Source organism: Monodelphis domestica, chromosome 1 (genome assembly GCF_027887165.1).
Source record: "Monodelphis domestica isolate mMonDom1 chromosome 1, mMonDom1.pri, whole genome shotgun sequence".
In the NCBI taxonomy this organism is placed as follows: domain Eukaryota; kingdom Metazoa; phylum Chordata; class Mammalia; order Didelphimorphia; family Didelphidae; genus Monodelphis; species Monodelphis domestica.
The window spans coordinates 258,850,418-258,857,704 of NC_077227.1; the positions used below are offsets into that span (position 1 = coordinate 258,850,418).

The following is a 7,287-nucleotide window of genomic DNA, read 5'->3' on the forward strand; positions in this document are numbered from 1 at the left end:
TTATTTTATCTAAGGTGATTTTGAATGGGATTTCTCTTTCTAGTTCTTGCTGCTGAGCTGTGTTGGAGATATATAGAAATGCTGATGACTTAATGTGGGTTTATTTTGTATCCTGCAACTTTGCTAAAGTTGTTGATTATTTCAATTAGCTTTTTGGTTGAATCTCTAGGATTCTTTAAGTAGACCATCATGTCATCTGCAAAGAGTGATAACTTGGTCTCCTCCTTGCCTATTTTGATGCCTTCAATTTCTTTTTCTTCTCTAATTGCTACTGCTAATGTTTCTAGTACAATGTCAAATAGTAGAGGTGATAATGGGCATCCTTGTTTTACTCCTGATCTGACTGGGAATGCATCTAGTTTATCCCCATTGCAGATGATATTAGCTGATGGTTTTAGATATATACTATTTATTATTTTTAGGAACGACCCTTCTATTACTATGCTTTCTAGTGTTTTTAATAGGAATGGGTGTTGTATTTTGTCAAAGGCTTTTTCTGTGTCTATTGAGATAATCATGTGGTTCTTGTTGGTTTGCTTGTTGATGTGGTCAATTATATGGATGGTTTTCCTAATATTGAACCAGCCCTGCATCCCTGGTATAAATCCTACTTGATCATGGTGGATGACCCTTCTGATCACTTGCTGGAGTCTTTTTGCTAGTATCCTATTTATGATTTTTGCATCTATATTCATTAGGGAGATTGGTCTATAGTTTTCTTTCTCTGTTTTTGACCTGCCTGGTTTTGGAATCAGTACCATGTTTGTGTCATAAAAGGAGTTTGGTAGAACTCCCTCTTCCCTTATTATGTCAAATAGTTTGTATAGTATTAGGATTAACTGTTCTCTGAATGTTTGATAGAATTCACTGGTGAATCCATCAGGCCCTGGGGATTTTTTCTTAGGAAATTCTTTGATGGCCTGTTGGATTTCATTTTCTGATATGGGATTATTTAAGAATTCTATTTCTTCTTCTGTTAGTCTAGGCAGTTTGTATTTTTGTATATATTCATCCATATCACATAAATTGGTGTATTTATTGTCATATAATTGGGCAAAGTAATTTTTAATGATTGCCTTAATTTCCTCTTCATTGGAGGTGATGTCCCCCTTTTCGTCTTTGATGCTGTTAATTTGCTTTTCTTCTTTCCTTTTTTTAATTAGATTGACCAGTACTTTGTCTATTTTGTTTGTTTTTTTCAAAGTACCAGCTTCTTGTCTTATTTATTAAATCAATAGTTCTATCACTTTCAATTTTATTAATTTCTCCCTTAATTTTTAGGATTTCTAGTTTGGTTTTCTGATGGGGTTTTTTAATTTGATTGCTTTCGAGTTTTTTTATTTGCATTTCCAATTGATTGATCTCTGCTCTCCCTAGTTTGTTAATATATGCACTCAGGGATATGAATTTACCTCTGATTACCACTTTGGCTGCATCCCAAAAAAGTTTGAAAGGATGTCTCGCCATTGTCATTTTCCTCGGTGAAATTATTAATTGTTTCTATGATTTCTTCTCTAACTAAACGATTTTGGAGTATCATATTGTTTAATTTCCAATTAGTTTTTTATTTCATTTTCCATGTACCTTTACTGATCATTATTTTTATTGCCTTGTGATCTGAAAAGGCTGCATTTATTATTTCTGCTTTTCTGCATTTGTGTGCCATGTTTCTGTGACCTAATGTATGGTCAATCTTTGTGAATGTGCCATGTGGTGCTGAGAAGAAGGTGTATTCCTTTTTATCCCTATTTATTTTTCTCCATATGTCTATTAATTCTAATTTTTCTAAGATTTCATTGACTTCTTTTACCTCTTATTTATTTTTTGATTTGATGTATCTAAATTTGATAATGGTTGGTTTAAGTCTCCCACTAATATGGTTTTACTGTCTATTTCTTCCTTCAATTCTCCTAGTTTCTCCATTAAAAATTTGGGTGCTATATTATTTGGTGCATACATGTTGATTAGTGATATTTCCTCATTATCTAAAGTCCCTTTTAACAAAATATAATTACCTTCCCTATCCCTTTTGATCAGGTCTATTTTTGCTTTGGCTTTATCAGATATCATGATTGCAACGCCTGCCTTCTTTCTGTCAGTTGAGGCCCAGAAGGTCTTACTCCATCCTTTAATTCTGTCCTTGTGGGTGTCTACCCGCCTCGTGTGTTTCTTGAAGACAACATATGGTAGGGTTTTGGATTCTAATCCATTCTGCTATTCGTCTACGTTTTATGGGTGAGTTCATCCCATTCACGTTCAAAGTTATGACTGTCACTGGTGGACTCCCTGGCATTTTGATATCCTTCCCTAATTCTAACCTTTCTTCTATAGCTCTACCTTTTAGTCCAGTGCTTTATTTTAAATCAGTCCCCCTTGTCCCCTCCCTTGATATGTTTCCCTTTCTAGTCCCTCCTTTTTTGTTTCCTCTCCCTTCCCCCTCTTCTTCCCTCCCTTTTTTGTGTTCCCTCCCCCCTCCCCCATTTGGTTTTCCCTTCTCCTTCCCTTGTTGGGTAAGATAGAATTCACGATCCCAATGGATCTGGATGTTCTTCTCTCTCAGAGTTGATTTCCCTGAGAGTAAGGTTTAAGTAAAAACTCTCTTCCTCTCCTTCTTATAGGAGTTTTCTTCCCTTCCCCTTCCCGTGTGAATCTTTGTGTGAGAAAGATTATTCTATTTGGTCTTTCTTTTCCCCCTATTTACACATTACATTTTCCCCACATGTTAGTGTACATAGATTGATATAAATGTAGTCCTTATAGAAGAGAGTTTGGGTAAAAGAAAAAGATAACATGTTTCTCCTTTTCCCTTTCCTTCATATTTACCTTTTCAGGTATTCCATGCTCTTTGTTTTTCGATATCGAACTTTCCACAGAGCTCTGGTCTTTTCTTTGCAAAAACTTGGAAATCTTCTATTTTGTTGAATGCCCATACTTTCCCTTGGAAGTATATAGTCAGTTTTGCTGGGTAGCTGATTCTTGGTTGGAGACCCAGCTCTCTTGCCTTTCTGAAGATCATGTTCCATGCCTTACGATCATTCAGAGTGGAACTTCCAGTCTTGTGTGACCCTGATTGGCATTCCTTTATATCTAAATTGTTGTTTTCTGGCTTCTTGTAGGATTTTTTCTTTTGTTGAAAGCTTTGGAATTTGGCAGTTACATTCCTGGGAGTTGTCTTTTGGGGATTTAGTGTAGAGGGTGTTCTGTGAGCTCTGTCAGTGGCTGTATTGCTCCCTTGTTCTAGAATCTCTGGGCAATTTTCTTTGATTATCTCTTGTATTACGATGTCGAGTTTGCTGTTTATTTCTGGCTTTTCTGGAAGTCCAGTTATTCTTAAATTATCTCTTCTTCCTCTATTTTCCAAGTCTGTCACGTTGTCAGTGAGATATTTTATGTTCTCTTCTAATTTCTTGATCTTTTGGCTTTGCTTTATTGATTCTTGCTCTTTTACCTGCTCGTTGTCTCTTGAGTTGCCTAATTCTGACCTTTAAAGCCTGGTTTTCCTTTTCAGTTTGGTCAATCTGGTTTTGTAGATATGCGAATTTCTTTTGCATTATTTCCCACTTTTCCTCCCAGAAGGCTTCCATTTTTTTGATCCTTTTCGATTCCAGTTCTTCATGGGTTTGTGGAGAGTTTCCATTTCCTTTGGAAGGTTTCGGAGCATTTGCTTGTGTTTCCTCTTCCATCTCCTCTGTATTTTGTATTTTTGCTCCATAAAATATGTCCAAAGTTGCCCCCTTCTTCTTGTTTTTCTTGGAATTTTGGGGCTTTTGTGCTTCTGTGGAGTTTGTCATCTCTATCTGAGTGGGGAGGAGTAGCTTTTCTTATCTCTGTCTGTTCAGAGGTTTTAGTCCTGGGCAGATTGTCCCTTCTATGCAGTTGTTGTTCTGTCTTCCTGGGGAAGCCAGAGATTGTTGGTGTTTCCCTGTTACTGCCCTCCTCAGTTCCCTCCCGATGCTTCTCTGTTGCCTTACTTCCATGCTCTGAGCCTGGCTCGGCCCTTTCCTTGGGGTGTTTGTTTCTGTGCCTTAGCTGGCCAGGAGAGCCAGCACTCTGAGGGGGGAGGGGACACCGCTTCCCGGAGCTCAGAGGGCTCCTGATAAGATTAACTTTCTCTGGGTTGAACTGAGTATGCTTTGAGGCAGGGACCTTGAGACTCAGATGGAAGGATCCAGCCAGGGGGCTGCAGGCTCCCCCGTCTCTTTATGTTTCCCTGCTGTCTGGGTGCCCCCGCGACTGGGTCAGGTTGTTTTCAGGATTTGGCCTTCAGAATAGCTGGCTCCCGAGGCCCTTTTGCCAGCCCTGAGGGTTACTGTTGTTTCAGATGACCCTGCTCTCTGAGGGGGGGGCGTGGCTTCCTGGAGGTCCTAGGGCTCCTGATAGGATTATCCTCGGACTGAGTATGCCCTGAGGCAGGGACCTTCTGTGAGACACAGATAGAAGGATCTGGTCAGGGGGTTACAGGCTCCCCCTTCTCTCTCTGTTTCCCTGCTGTCTGGGTGCCCCCTCGACTGGGTCAGGTTGTTTTCAGGAAGTGGCCTTCAGGATAGCCAGCCCTGAGGCTCTGAGGTTCTCTCTGTTGCCTCAGACTCAGAGCTCTGGGTTGGGGGGATGGATCCTGGGACCTTCCTTCTGCCTACCCCTTAGGTCCGAGTGATCTCGTGTTCTGGCTTTTGGGGGGGCTGTACCTTTTGATCCAGGTCCAGGTCCAGGAGGAGGATTCCCGGGGTCTATGCTGTTGTTTGTTTTGAATTTCGGTGCCTTAGGAGCATATAGTTTGAGTTCGGTAGGGAAGGGTTTCCGGAGATCTGAACTTTAGCTTTCTCTAAGCGGCCATCTTGACCCGAATTGTTTTGTTTTAATTTGTATTCCCAGTGTCTGGTACATATTATGTACTTAATATGCTTATTAAGTATAATATCCTTAATATTCTTGTTAGATTGAATTGTCACGGAAGTGTCATTTGAAGGCAAGATGACCATGTAATGATAATGTTCCCTGGGTCTTCTATGGCACCTTTCTTTTAAAAAAAAAAAAAAAGCATTAATTGAGTTTCTTTTTGGCATCTGAGAGCAGGAAAAAAAAAGTGGTTATTTTCCTTTTAACTGATAGAATTTGAGACAACAGGGAATTAAAATAAGTTGCCTAAGGCCATGTGATTTTTGGAGTTGAGTTAATACAAGACCTTGAGTCACCTGACTTCAAGCCTGATATTCTTAACATTATCTATTAAAGCTCTTGCTAGACTTTCTTGTTGAGAGTTGCAAAACATGAAGAGCTTTATAGCCTTCAAAAACTGTGGACTAGATAACTGCCTATAAAGTTTTTTAGTAGAGGCTTGTGAGAATGTGGAAATTATTTTGTTGTTTCTTTCTGAGAATTCTAACTAGCCCTTAGAATTGAACCTTGCCTTGGAAAACTCATTCTTCATATATAAATGAAGAGTGGGATAGAGTGAATTAGGTGTGGTCACAGAAACTGAATCACTGTTCTAAATATAGTCTTTCAAAGACTGTTCTGTGGGTCTTCTCATCCTTAAGAATTCTAGTTCTTTCCTACCAGAGGAAGAGGGATATTGTGAGTGATATGTGATTGTGTGGCCAATGGTAATTAAGTGAAATTTTTTTTAATTTAATTTTATTTAATTACTCAATTTAGAACATTTTTCCTTGGTTACAAGAATCATATTCTTTCCCTCCCCTTCTCCCATCCCCTTCCTACATAGCCAATGATCAATTCCACTGGGTTTTACATGTATTCTTGATCAAAACCCATTTCCATGTTGTTGATGTTTGCACTCGGGTGATCATTTAGAGTCTACATCCCTATTTATATCCCCATCGACCCATGTAATCAAGCAGTTGTTTTTCTTGTGTGTTTCTACTCCCACAGTTTGTCCTCTGGATGTGGATAGTGTTCTTTCTCGTAGATCCCTCCAAGTTGTTCAGGATCAGTGCATTGCCACTAATAGAGAAGTCCATTCATCACATTTGATTTTGCCACAGTGTATCAGTCTCTGTACAGTGTTGTCCTGGTTTCTGCTCCTCTCACTCTGCATCAATTGCTGGAGGTCATTCCAGTTCACATGGAATTCCTCCAGTTCATTATTCCTTTGAGCATAATAGTATTCCATCACCAACATATACCACAATTTGTTCAGCCATTTCCCAATCGGAGGGCATCCCCTCATTGTCCAATTTTTTGCCACCACAAAGAGTGCAGCTATGAATTTCTTGTACATGTCTTTTTCCTTATTATCTCTTTGGGGTACAAACCCAGCAGTGCTATGGCTGGATCAAAGGGCAGACAGTCTTTTAGCATCCTTTGGACATAGTTCCAAATTGCCCTCCAGAATGGTTGGATCAATTTACAACTCCACCAGCAATGCATTAATGTCCCAACTTTGCCACATCCCCTCCAAAATTCATTACTTTCCTTTGCTGACAGGTTAGCCAATCTGCTAGGTGTGAGGTTATACCTCAGAGTTGTTTTGATTTCCATCTGATTATTAGAGATTTAGAACACTTTTTCATGTGCTTATTGATGTTTTTTATTTCTTTATCTGAAAATTGCATATTCATGTCCCTTGCCCATTTATCAATTGGAGAAGAATGGCTTGATTTTTTGTACAATTGCTTTAGCTCCTTATAAATTTGAGTAGGTAGACCTTTGTCAGAGTTTTTTGTTATGAAGATTTTTTCCCCCAACTTGTTGCTTCCCTTCTGATTTTGGTTGCATTGGTTTTGTTTGTACAAAACCTTTTTAATTTAATGTAATCAAAATTATTTATTTTACATTTTGTAATTTTTATAAGTCTTGCTTAGTCTTAAAATCTTTCCTTTCCCAAAGATTTGACATGCATACTATTCTGTGTTCACCCAATTTACTTATAGTTTCCTTCTTTATATTCAAGTCATTCACCCATTCTAAGTTTTCTTGGTGTAGGGTTAAGTGAAATATTTGAAGGGAATTCCTAGTCTCTCAAATAATGGAATGTTTGGGGGACACAGGAGTGGATGAATGTGAATTTTCAGCTCTTTAGCTTATATGTGTGAGATGCTTGTTGTGTTTCTCTTTAGACCTCTTTAGTTAAGAAAACAACTGAGAAATGTTTGGGTTAACATGTGAATGTGTGTACATGTATATGTACTTTTATGTATGTCTTTTATATGCACTGTCTACCCATCACCCAATCAAATATACATGTAATGATAATCTTAAGTATTACAGTGAGGTGGAGGGACTTCCTTTTGCTAAATATTAGTAGAGAAGTTTCATTTTAATAATATT

The 7,287-nt window shown here is 38.5% G+C and overlaps 1 protein-coding gene across 1 annotated transcript in view; it reads left to right on the top strand.

Moving 5' to 3' along the window:
• The window catches only part of ZFYVE1 (zinc finger FYVE-type containing 1), a 64,460-nt gene that overhangs the window by 14,220 nt on the left and 42,953 nt on the right, over positions 1–7,287 (top strand). The gene's annotated exons all lie outside the window — the stretch shown is intronic.